The sequence below is a fragment of the Lissotriton vulgaris genome, chromosome 9, assembly GCF_964263255.1.
Source record: "Lissotriton vulgaris chromosome 9, aLisVul1.2, whole genome shotgun sequence".
NCBI classification, from domain to species: Eukaryota; Metazoa; Chordata; class Amphibia; order Caudata; family Salamandridae; genus Lissotriton; species Lissotriton vulgaris.
In genome coordinates, this window is record NC_141697.1 from 605852577 (window position 1) to 605866122 (window position 13546).

The window sequence follows — 13546 nt, forward strand, 5'->3', positions numbered from 1 at the left end:
GCTTTGCAGCTTTACCCATCTTTTCAGATCTTGGTTAACTAAAAAGAAAATCAATCTTGATTTATGTACATCCCCTTCTATTTCCCATTTTAGCTCTCCGAATATCCACCCATCCTGACTGCTTCATAGAAGTCTTTATTATTGATCTCATCTTACAGTTTGATGTTACTCTACTTTTTAATGAGCAATCCACATCCAGATTTAAAACCACCTTGAAGTCTCCTGCAAGGATTATAGGGTCTGGAAATGTTGTAGTTCTATAAGCAGGCCTCTAAAGGGGCCAAGGTCATCTATATTTAGCTCATAATATCCTGCCACAGTAAATTTATGAGAATAGCATTTAATCTTAACTATGGCCCATCTACCCATTTTTCCCCTCTGCTGTTTTCTACAATAATGTATGGATTTCTTTTAATAAAAATTGCCACTCATTTTGTAGTTATCTGTTGTGTGGTACAAATAAGATCCTGAACCCAGCTTCTAAATTTAACTAGGTTTCTCATTTCCGTATCTATAAGAAGCATTTCCTGTAGTATAGGAACCTGTTCTGGAGCATCTTTTAGATATTGTAGGATTGCTTCCCTCCTGTACTTCATTATTAATCTATTTACATTCCATGACAGAAACCGCACTGTGCAGCACACATAAAAGTTGCAATTCGTCATATTTTATTAATTGTTTATGTGCAGGAAGGGGCACCTTCCTGCACATAAACAATCATTCATGGCAATTTGCTGTTTCTATGTGGGCTGCACAATGCAGCACACATAGAAACTGCAAAAACAAGGAGAATGTAGTCCCGGACCCTTTGCGGTGGGAATTTCAAGATGGTGCCCGCGGTCAGACGCCCAGAACAGGAACGAGGGGGTCTAGTCCTCCCACACACGGAAGGGCCGACCCGGCAATAAGAGGAACAAATAATTGGGAAGAAAAAATGCTGAGGACATCATATGTTCGTTCTTCTGCGTTCCGGAAGACCACGACTTCAGAGGCTGGCAAGAACCCCCTCGGCACGAAGAGGAAGATAGAGAGAAGACAGAAAATCCACCATCAGAGGAACCGCCCAGAGGCAACGCTCAAGAGTCCAGCCGACCCGGAGAGGAGGAGGAGGCATGACTCCCCCAGCCATGACCTAGGAGGGTCGTGGCCATAGGCAAGTAACTTTTCTAAATTACTTCGCTGCGGGCTGGTGGAGGACGGGGAAGTGAGAAGCCCGTCTTGCTGAAACTCACTGAGACCCTTTCCCTCATCACTTACACCCCCTCCCTTTTAGATGCACAATCCTGGTTGTGGGTGAAAGTGGCGATAGACAAACTGACCCAAACCCATTGTACCTGAACATTGTTATTTTTCTCTTTGAGGGTACGGACCATGCTCCCCTCTTCTGGTGTCCTGACCAGGAGGAGAAGCTGACCAAAGACCATCAAACTCTCTTCCCTGGAGAAGTTGGAATAGACAACCCTCCCCATGATACCGTGGCTGGACTGACATTGACATTTTTTTGTGGTGACTTTATTCCCTTGTTTTGACCCCATATGACCTGTGCCTTGGCACATAGAGACGGTTCCATAAAATACCCACTAATCCTCACTCCTGTCTCCGCGCTTTGTATAACTAGGTGATCACAGAAACATTAATCATTTCTCCTTGCTTCACCATGTTAAGACCAGGTTTTATATGGTCTTCATTATGGTGCTGCCTCATATTTACGTCACCCTTGTAAATAGGGGGCAGCATCAAAATCAATTGGTGTTGTGGCGGAACACCGCAACACCCATTGCCCGCCCCTTATTTCTAGGCAGCATTAAGCCACATTAAGTGGCCTAACCCCGCCTTGTAAATAAGGCGATGGACTTAACGCCACCGGAAAGTCTTAAAAAGTGACGTTCTGGTGGCGTTAGGTCCTTGTACATATACCCCTAAGTATGCCTGCAGAACGTGTACTGCATACTGTCCCAGAAGATACTGAGGATTCTGATCTGAGTGGCAGAGAAGAATAACAATCTATGCTAAGGAGATCAAATGGAGCCAGAGCACCTTGTTGGAGGCACTCAACCCCTGTGTGGAAATACTTTGTAGGAAATTACAGCTGTAGGGTATCTTGTGGTGTGGGCGATAGTAGTGAGATACCAGTTGAACCTTTGTGAATCTGAGTTTGTCACTGAACATAAAATTGAAAGGACTGATATTTTCATTAAAAATAATTAAATGAACTTTGTTTAAAAATTATTAAGATGATTCCCTAGGCCTGAATCTGCAGAAGAAGCATAAGGGTGTCATTTTGAAAAAGACTTTGTTAATAATGTTATCAAACTATCCATGAACTTGGTTTTGCCATTTGCACTAGTAGAAACATATGAAAGAAATCCGTTTGCCATTATTTTCTGACACTATACGGTCAGATTGTAGTGAGGTCAAGGAGACTAGTAATCATAATAGACAAAGGTTTATATTAGCTGGTGGATTAGGAGTTATTGTTGTAGAACTAATTGTTTTGAGTTACTTTATGAATATATTGACACCTCGGACGCTAAGGACTGTTATGTGTGTACTCAGTTACCTACTTTAACTGCCAAAGGGATTACCTATCACAATATTCCACTTATGTATAGTATTACTTGTGGATTTTAATTGAGTCTTTTATATGGACCAGGTTATTTTTAGAATTATTTCTTTAAGTATGATTAAGATCTTTGTGAAGTCCCTATGGTTAAATAATTGACTCGCCACCCCAATGCTACAAAGATGGATACAGCTGAGTGTTTCTTTAAACCTATTGCAACGTTAGATACTGTTTATGCTCATAGGCATTATTTGACTTGTTCTTTAACTAAAGTTGAAAACAAATGTCTAGATTTGGTGGCGGACAGAAGAAGGGCGATGGATGCACAATGGAGAACACGGGAGCATCAAAAGTATAAGAATAAGTGGACTAGAGAGGAATTCGAACATCAAGAGTCAGGGGTTAAGCCTGCACTAACTTTAGATGTGAAACACAAGGGGAAACTATATGTGCATAGAAGTAAATCTGTAGTTCACACTATATTGATGAGAAGGAGTGACTGTGATTACATTTTTAAATATGAAAGAAATTGGCCTTTATTTATGGGAGGTAAGGACCCTGTTATTCCTGGGTCGACTATGTTTGTGGGGAGTACGCATATTTTACATTGCCTGGAGGGTGGTATGGCAAATGTTATTTGGCTATAGTGTTCCTGAAGATTTAGCATCTAGAACATCTGAATGATCCAGTGTAGGGATCACAAGTTAGAACCAAATGGAGCAGCAGTGCTTCTGAAATAGTAGAAGATATATTTTTGGTTCAGTGATTCCTTCTGTTGGAGTGGTTTTGAATGATCTCAAAATTAGGAATCTATCCACTATAGCTGATAAGTTAGCTATCAGTACAACAAACTGCCTTGTGCTAGATATCCTTCTCGCAAAGGAGGGCAGAGTCTACAGAATACTGAAAGTCCAACAATATTGTACTTATATTCCTGATAAGAGTGAGGAGGTGAACAAATACATTATGAACATTACTGATTTAAAGGTAGCCTTGGAGGAGTTGGAAGCTACAGATGCTTGGGAATGGGTTTGCTGCAGTGGGCAAGGGGTTTGAAAATGTAGGAAGTGGAATATTGGGCTCTAAGACCCCTTGTAATCATTGCCATGTGTGCCATAATCTTTAAGGGGTATACGTGTATAAAAGCAAAAAGGAAAGAGCAGCCTGCAAGGGGAATACAAAAAAGGGAAAGGAATTGGAACTAGAGAGTCAGTGTAGATTTTATTATATGATGAAACACGAAAACATCAAGGTTTTGAGCTGATCTCATGAGATAAGGTTCATGGATTATTGTGATGGCTAACATCAGCATCAGAGGAGAGACTGGAGTAGAAAAATGTAGGCCTTTATTCGTCTCACTTGTTCAATTATATACCCATATATGACAGTATACTCAGTGTGTGTCTTAATTTCCTTAACATGTGTGAAGCATTTAAATGAACTAATGAAATGATAATAATAATAAATGTAATTAAATTACATGTACTAATGAGAAGTGGCCTAATGGCCAGGTCTCGGAAGGGACGCTCAACATCCTTTGATTCTGGGCAAATCACTTAATCTCCGTTTGCCTCATAAAATGAATGCATCTGTAACACAGCTGGTGCTCATGTAAAGCTCTCTGATACCGTCGGGTTGAGTTGGTGCTATATAAAACTCCCAAAAAATAAATAAATACATGTAATCATTGTAAAGATTTATACATGAGTGCACTATTGTTCAGTTGAAACATGTAATCATGTCTTCTCTTACTCACATTTTACATTTATTCTTAAAGATATATGTGTGTATGTATAATTGGGTATTCAAAGTTCATGTTGACTGCTAGGTTAGCTTAGCCTGACGACAGGCTTCAATTGAAATATGCTTGGTTTATGTTCTTTCTTTCTTTTTGCAGGTACATTATCATGCTCTCGTTAGCTAGAGGAAGGCTTATTGTCTGTATCAGACTGCCACTAGTGAGGCCTGAAGAGAGGAACTTGGCAGTGAACGTGGAAAACAAATCGTCAGAAGAGGCCTTATGTTTATCATGTACCAAGACGACTGGATGTTCAAGGTGTTCCCACAATTAGTTGGTCAGATTCTTTCTTGACTTGGAGAGGAAATGTCCTCTATGCTTTTCTGCGTGTGAAGCTTTAGGCTTAAATACAAAATGTGATTAGGAAATCACTGAAAGGCGTGCTAATTTTACATGAAACCAGTAGGTTTCTCCATAAATTTTGTGATGTTTTAATTATCTTTTCAATGAAACAATCACATCATTCTTCAGATCATCATGTGTGTTTATTCATTTCCAAATGGATATTCCTTTTCAGATAAGTAGAAATTCATTTCATTCATGAATATTTCATTGCATTACTTCATGCCCGCCCAATGCATTTCGGGTTAAACACGGTAACCCTTCGTCAGGGGCCTAGAAAATGAAAGCATACAGGACCTTATTGTTCAGCAAACGAACCTTATGTGTAAACATAACTAATTACTATTTACATTCAGTATATTACATGCCAGGTCTAGGAACATTAATCAACCACATAAAAATAATACTAGGCTGTCATTCAGGTGGGAAGTAGCACAAAGAGCTAGCAGTTTACAAGCATATGGTCAGGAGGCCAAAGTGAAAGAGACCGAGTGAAGAGGAATCGCAACTGACTTACCGGGAAGGTAACGCACGGTGCTCGTGGAGTTCCGAACGCGGAACCAGTCGCATTGACTATAGACCAATCAGGTGGCTTGTTATAGGTCTGTGATGTAGTCACGTGATATCACGGAAAATTATAAACGTAGGAGGTTCATAGATAACGAACGGGAAAGTCGTATCTAATATATTTAAAGTATTTGGAAGTCAGATTGTGGTAATCCATATAAAAATAAGACGAAGGTATCCTTCGTCTTATTTTTATTTTTATATTTTTATTATTATATATTTTTATATGGATTACCGCAATCTGACTTCCAAATACTTTAAATATATTAGATACTACTTTCCCGTTCGTTATCTATGAACCTCGTACGTTTATAATTTTCCGTGATATCATGTGACTACATCACAGACCTATAACAAGCCACCTGATTGGTCTATAGTCAATGCGACTGGTTCCGCGTTCGGAACTCCACGAGCACCGTACGTTACCTTCCCGGTAAGTCCATTGCGATTCCCCTTCACTCGGTCTCTTTCACTTTGGCCTCCGGACCTGCATGCCTGTCACTACACCACTTAGATTGTTTAAAGCGCATAATCAGAAGTCCTTAGACTTATTTTTTCGACTGCCCATTTATTGGACCTTCACTTGTTCACAATTTCTTTTCACACACATATGCTTGTAAACTGCTAGCTCTTTGTGCTACTTCCCACCTGAATGATAGCCTAGTATTATTTTTATGTGGTTGATTAATGTTCCTAGACCTGGCATGTAATATACTGAATGTAAATAGTAATTAGTTATGTTTACACATAAGGTTCGTTTGCTGAATGCTAAGGTCCTGTATGCTTTCATTTTCTAGGCCCCTGACGAAGGGTTACCGTGTTTAACCCGAAATGCATTGGGCGGGCATGAAGTAATGCAATGAAATATTCATGAGAATGAAATGAATTTCTACTTATCTGAAAAGGAATATCCTTTTGGAAATGAATAAACACACATGTGAATCTGAAGAATGATGTGATTGTTTCATTGAAAAGATAATTAAAACATCACAAAATTTATGGAGAAACCTGCTGGTTTCATGGAAAATTAGCGCGCCTTTCAGTGATTTCCTAATCACATTTTGTATTTACAACATAAGGCACTAACAGGCACAGTGCGACAAGGAAACGCGCCCAAAAATTGTCTTTAACCCATATCTATACTACAGAGTGCACGGAGATACAATAACCTGATCATTAAGCTTTAGGCTTAACACATATTTCTTTTTTTTTCCAAGACTTCTACAGAAGTCTATATTATGCTGACACGTTCTAAGCTCCCTAAATAAAAAACCTTTATTAAATGATAATCGATCTATGTTTAGAAGAGAGAACGGAAGTTTCTATAATTTGTTTTTGCATTGTTGTGGCTGTCATTGTTCTGTATCTCATCTTACTATGGCTTAACCTACTGACATAAATCAGCTTACCTGCTGTATTGTTGTTTCTCTTGAAATAATTGTTATTGTGCCTGTATACTGGATTGATTAGTATCATAAAATAAAATCCATTTAACTATATTTGGTGAATCCTGGTCCTTATTGTGGAGTCAAATCAGCTTTACAAGTCAGAAATGCTTTGCTGATGTCTTATCCCTTACAAAACTTCAAGTCAACCAACAACGGTCCATACAACCAATGGGGAAACATATTTAACAGCTTTACTAAAAGATTGCAGTGTAAGTACCAGGGTGCTGTCAGATGTGACTCATCTTCCAGGGAAGAGGAATGGATGTGGGGATCATCTGAGTAGGACATTTCCCTCCTTGGCGATCATCTGTCTGTGCTCACTTCAAGAAGATAGGGGAAATTTATGGCCTCCACTGGTAGGATGTATTTGCAGCAGATGACAATGCATTACTCCCCCAGCTCTGTTCTCTGAATCCTTCTCTCAGGGCTTGGGGTCAGAATATGATGTAGCCCAAAGGTTTTCTGTATGCATTTCCTGCAATTCTCGTTGTTTCCAGGCTACTATGGAAGGTTGAGGAGGAGAAGATAATCCAACAGTCTAGGAGATTGGCTACATTTAAACTACAAGAAAGACATTGGAGGCGTTTTTAGAATTATAGTAATGCTAAAGGGGTGATTTCCTCACCGAAGGTTTTGAATTTGAGTAAACTGAGTCAACCCTGTGTAGCCAGTGAGCAGTTTTTAAGGCTTTCATAGATCAATATATGTTCCCGTTAGAAACCAATGTATTTAAGCTGTTAAAGAGTCTACCATGGAAACCTCGGTGGTCCATTTGTCAAACCCAACTCGGAATTTACCATTATTACTAAACTGTCTACAGCAGTATTTCCCAAACTGTGGGTCGTACCCCACTGGTGGGTTGCGTTGTGATTTTTGGTGGGTCATTGTTGTGGTTTGGCTTTGGGATGTTGCTGGTAGGGTGTTCCACCAGTGATCCTCCAGGACACTTAGGCAATGGAAAGGGAATGTTGGGGGGAGAGTTGAGACAGCTGTTGAGCAGAAGAAAGCATAAGACTTTGTCATTCTGTTGGTGGAATAAAGACTTGGATCAACTTAGGACTTGATAATGTTGGGCCTTTTGGGCTGTTGTCACCAGGAAAAAGATCTGCCTGGTGTTGATTGATTATACATTGAAGTGGGTGGCAGCATGTTGCATGAGCACAGTGACAAAAAGAACTGTTTTGAAGTTTTAAAGAAATGTTTTTGCCTCATACAGGATCCCTAAACAGATTTTTACAGATAATGGTGTCCAATTAGTTTCGGCGGAGATGAAGGAATTTTTGGAGGAACTGGGTATTATTCATTTATGCACAGCACTCCACTCTCTACAACAAAATGTAAATACCTGTGAGTGAATTATACACATTCAACAGTTACTTACTTACTTATGCCCACATCCCTCTTGCGGTATAGGACTCTTGAGCCATCTCTGTCTTGGGCTTTTCTTTCATCCTGACTCCAGGTGTAACTCATCTCCTTGCAGTCAGCCCTGAGGCCTCGGCGGCAGGTGTTTCTTGGCCTTCCTCTTTTCCTTTTCCCTTGAGGGTTCCAAGCCAGGGCAAGCCTGATGGTGTTTGATGCATGCTTGCAGAGGGTGTAACCTGTCCAGCCCCAGCGTCTTTTCCTGATTTCTTCGTGAGTAGGGAGTTGTAAAATCTGCTGCCATAGGTCATTGTTGCTGATGGTGTTTGGCCAGCGGATTTGGAGGATTCACCTCAGACAGGTGTTGATGAAGGTCAGGCTTTTGTTTGTGGTGGTCACAGTTGTCCTCCAAGTTTCTGCTCCATACAGAAGGGCTGATTTTACTTTGGTGTTAAAAAGTCTGATCTTGGTTTGAGCATTAGGTCCTTGGAGGTCCAGATCTTCTTTAGCTGAACGAACGCAGCCCCTGCTTTGCCAATTAATGCCTTGATGTCAGCGTCTGTGCCACCCTGCTTGTCCATGACACTGCCCAAGAAAGTGAAGGTCTCAACCTTTTCCAGTGCATCTCCTATAGAGTGACAATCAGCAGTTAGCACAGCAAAAATGAACCACATTTTTTTTAATCCCGAAGTGTGATGGAAAGATTTTGATAGAACCAAAACAAATCAAGACACTTTCCTTGGTGATGCACAAATGATAAATATTTACAAAACCCGATTTCCACACATTATCATTTGTGTGCAATATAATTGTATAAGGAAAACTGTATACATGTGCACATTTACTGTTCATTACAATGGAAAATATGCAGACTGTAAATGATAGTGTGCTGTCACGCGAGGTTTAGCATACAAAAAAGTGATGTTACCCGAACTAGAACACAAGCAGCCCAAGGCCTGGCAAGGCAGTTCTAGCTGTGCTGTTCCCATTGAAGCAGTGTCAAGGCTGATATGCATATGGCTGGGCCCACATTGATGTGGCACAGTATGTAAAATAATGATGAATTGGGATGCGGTGTGAGTTATTACTAGTGGCTGAGATTAATTCAAGCACTCTATCCATCACTTATTTGTATACTCCACTATGCTATAGTTACATTTTAAAAATCGCCTACCTCATGTCCATTAAGGTTAGGAGGGCTGCAAACGTTTGTCATTCTAAAAATTGAGACGTGGTTATAAAAAGTTTGGTAAACACTGGTCTATCTGCCTTGTAATTTGAACCACTAGTAACAGTTTTCTCAAAATACCTGTCTAGGGATTTATTTCCTTTGATAGAAATAACCGCAGGCAATAGGATGGGGGAAATTGGAGTCCTGGTATATTAGGACCTCTTTTTTAGTTTTTTTCCTGATAAAATAATCTTAAGACCAGATCCAACCAGACCAAAAAAAGCTAAGACCTTTCATATATAACAGGAAATAGTGGGGCATATTATCAAGCCTGTGCGCTAAAATTATCGCCGCTTTATCGGCCGAAAACGGCCGATAAAGCGGCGATAATGGGCTTGATAATATGCTCTGTGGAATTCCAATCGAAGCCCATGTTAGATGTCTTCACATCTAACATGTGCTTCGATTGGAATTCCATAGAGCATATTATCAAGCTCATTATCGCCGCTTTATCGGCCGTTTTCGGCCGATAAATAATTTTAGCGCACAGGCTTGATAATATGCCCCAGTGTTCTTTAGCCTCATAGTTTGGATCAGGAGTTTTGTCAGTAGTGCAATCATAAATGTGATTCAGTTGTGTGGATTCATTTTTGTAATTTTAAGTTCTTGTTGCAATTGGTTAATATATCACTGAATGTGGATTATTAGTAGATATATATATATATATATATATATATATATATATATATATATATATATATATATATATATATATATATATATATATATATATATATATATATATATATTATATATATATCGAGTTTCTGAATTAGAGATATTTTAGCTATGTCTAAGTCTATTGCCTACTGTACATTTAATTCTATTTTAGCATCTCTTTTTTAAAAATATTTAAGTACCTGTGTATTACTGGTTTTTAGAAAGATTTTGTATACAATGAATGTTATCCTGCATGGATTTTGTATTACTGTTTTAGATTGTCTTTTATGATGAAGAATCGCAATAACATTTTTTTTAACAGACAACGAAGTAAAACGCTCACTCAGGGGATCAGTTGATGAACTTCGATTTAATACCAGTTACACGTTTCGGAGAACATAGTCTATTTGCAAATGGGTTCCACCCTGAGGTTCTGTGACAATTGTAAGTGGTGTTTCCGACTCGCTCAAATATGGACAAGTTTGGTATCTATGAACCGCAAATGACGAGTTTAGTGGGTGTACGCGGTTTCGCTATGCTGACCTAAACCGTTCGTCTGTTTCGTGGGTTTCTTCATCTGAACCAACGGGTTCCATTTTAGATACGGCATCCATTTTGTCTCTTGCCCTCAAGTAGCCAGCGAACGGACACTGTCCGTTTCGTGACCCTTGGATTCCCAAACTCTTGCGGAAGACACGTGTCCCTTTGAGGGTGTCTTTATGACGAGGGGGATGACGCTGCAAAGGCAGATGGCCCCGCTCGAGGCTCATCTTGCCGTGCCGGTCTATTGTTGCAGCCGTGCATTCATTAGGCGCGTCTCCTTTGATCCCTGCAATCGTGTTTCCGATATCACCCCCTTACACTCTTTTCAATCTGTTGACTATCTTTGTCTTCCTTTGCACCTGTTTCTGACTCTTCCTTAACTAGTTTACAGCCGGAATGGAATGCACTAATGGTGGGAAGATGTACTTTTACAGTTGGGAACCGGCGATGCTACTGTAATTATGTTCCGGGACCTCGAATACATGAAAGCGACCCCCTATGAAAATTACTGTGGGAACTGGGTTGTGACCTTTTGTTTGCCATGTTGTCCTATGATGAAAAACTGTATAAAAGGAGCGATCCACAGATGCAATTTGAAGCAGTCTCCTAGAACCTACATGCGTTGTACTTCTTGTGACTTCTGTGTTCCCTGCAGTAATAAACCTTGCTCTTTGACGCCGAAGGAAGTGTCCCGTGTCTCTGTCATTTGTACGCCGGAACAGGTAACCCACAAAGGTTTCAGGTGTTGTCCCCTGGCATCGCTGGGTCTTAGAAAAACCCAGTCCTTCAGTTGGTGCCCAACGTGGGGCGGCATCAGCGGTACCGGTCCAAAGCCCGACGATCGTGAGGAACTTCGTGTGAAATCTCCGGGGGAAGGTGCACCCCGCTTCATCGATCCTGTTGTCGAAATAAGTGGCCCGAAGACTTTTCCCGCGAAGATCCCCGCCTCCTGACGGCTGCGACGGACTGATGCCCTGACTGTCGACCTGTTTTGGCGCCTGGCGTAGACCTTGGTACAGCGAGACGATTGACGGGCCTTCCTGGTGACGCCATTGTTCTTTGAGTTAAGTATTTGTGGGTCGCTCCCAGAATCCTTAGTTGTTGTGGGTGCTTAGTTGTTGCATGGTTCCATTGCATTTGTGGTTCTCCGTATTTTGTTCTTAGTTGTTCTATTTGACGACTGCAGTCACCAAAAACCGAGGGTTTTTGCATTTTTGCGGGGACATTGTAGTCCAATAACCTTTGACGTTTGTGAAACTCGGTTAGTGTGCACGATGCCTGGCCGTAGTACTTTGCTTAGTTGCTTTAGAGGTTGTGGTGCCGATTCCCGATTGGAGGACTCATGTCCGATACCTCCAGTTGGAACTCCAATCTATGAATTATATAGTCGCCATGGTGTGGGTCCTATCACATTTAATGATTGCTGGGTTCGTTATACTAAAGATGACGGTGTCCTTAGTTTGCCATCTCATGGTAGTTTTTTTAGATAATCTTGAAGCCAAATTGTTTCAAAAGAAAGCAAGACCGGCCATGTTTGATTCCTTTTGGTTATGGCGTAAAGAAGCCAAGCAGAAAGAAATCAAACAGCTTAAACGTAATAAGAGAGAAGGTATCGTTACAACGATGAGAAATGCAGAGCAGTTTCAGCGAGATAAAGAAGAGAAGGAAAAGGAAATTTTTGATAGATTACAACGTATGACTGTGGATAAATGTTATCCCACTTTACCGACGGGTACTGATAAGAAGGGAGAGGAAGCCGTAGAGGACCCTTTGTTGTCCTATCAACTGCAGTCGCCACCTCCATATGCACAGGATACCACGGCCCCTGTGGTCCCCCCTGTTCCTCAACCTGTTGTTCCGGCAGCTGTTAATCAGCCTGTCGCTGGTCCTGTCTTTGCGAATACTTCTGTTCCTATTCCTCTACCTGCTACTATCCCTACTGCTCCACCGTCTATACCTTCTCAAGCTATTGTTCCCGCTACTTCCACTCTTATGGCTACTCCTATTGCTCCTGCTGCTCCTGTATTCAGCTCTCATGTTGTCGCTCCTGTACTTCTCTCCTCTTCTCCGTCTGTTCGAAGACGTATTCCTAATGTTGTCGCTAATCTCTATTCTCCTTTTGGACAGCTTCTTGGGTCTAATGATTCTGATGTTCCTCAACGACGAAGTCAGCTTCCTGGCGGTAGGGAACGTGATACGCTAATAAAATGGCGCGAAATTGGATTAGGTATCCCCTTAAAAATTCCCCGGGCATAGTTGTTGAGACTTTCTCTCAATTCAATGAGCCAACACAGAGATTTGTGTTTGAAGAAATGTGCAAATTCTCACGTGACGAGATATCACATGATGCGGTAAACGAGGTACTGGTCGTGGTAACTGAACTTCAGCTTCAGTTTTCGAGTGGTATGATTGTGGGTAGCAATGTTCGACATGCAGTCGAGCATCTTCTATCTTTCCGTCCTACTGTGATGCCCCGAGCGTTGTTTGAAGATGAACCTGAAGAATGGATGGCAACGCCTGGTCAGTATCCCATGCGAGAAGTCCCCCCAGTGTGGATGCCAGGTGATGCGACTGTTAATCCTGCTATTTTGCCACATTTCCAGAGAGTGTGGATACACCTTCCATGGAAACGAACGGAAGTTTTGCAGGTTAAGCAAACTTTGCCTGACCCTCGCAAAAATCCTGCAGGGTACTATAAAGAATTGTCTCAACTAGTGGATGCTACGACAATGAACCTTGCCGACATTGACATGTTGATTGGCAATGTCGTACCTCAACCGGTACGGGCGAAGATATGTCAAGAAGATCATGCAGCTGAATTAGGTGGTGATTGGGCTGCGCTTACAGCGGCTGACGGTTTGCAGGTTGGTGGGGCTAAGCCTGAGCAGTTAATTACGGCTTTGCCTCAGAGAATTATTACATTGATGAAGACACTTATGCCAGCAATGAAAGTTAACTGGGATAAATTGTCTGCCTGCAAGCAAAAGAAGGACGAGAGTGTCTCCGATTTCTTTACGAGATTTGAGGAGGCT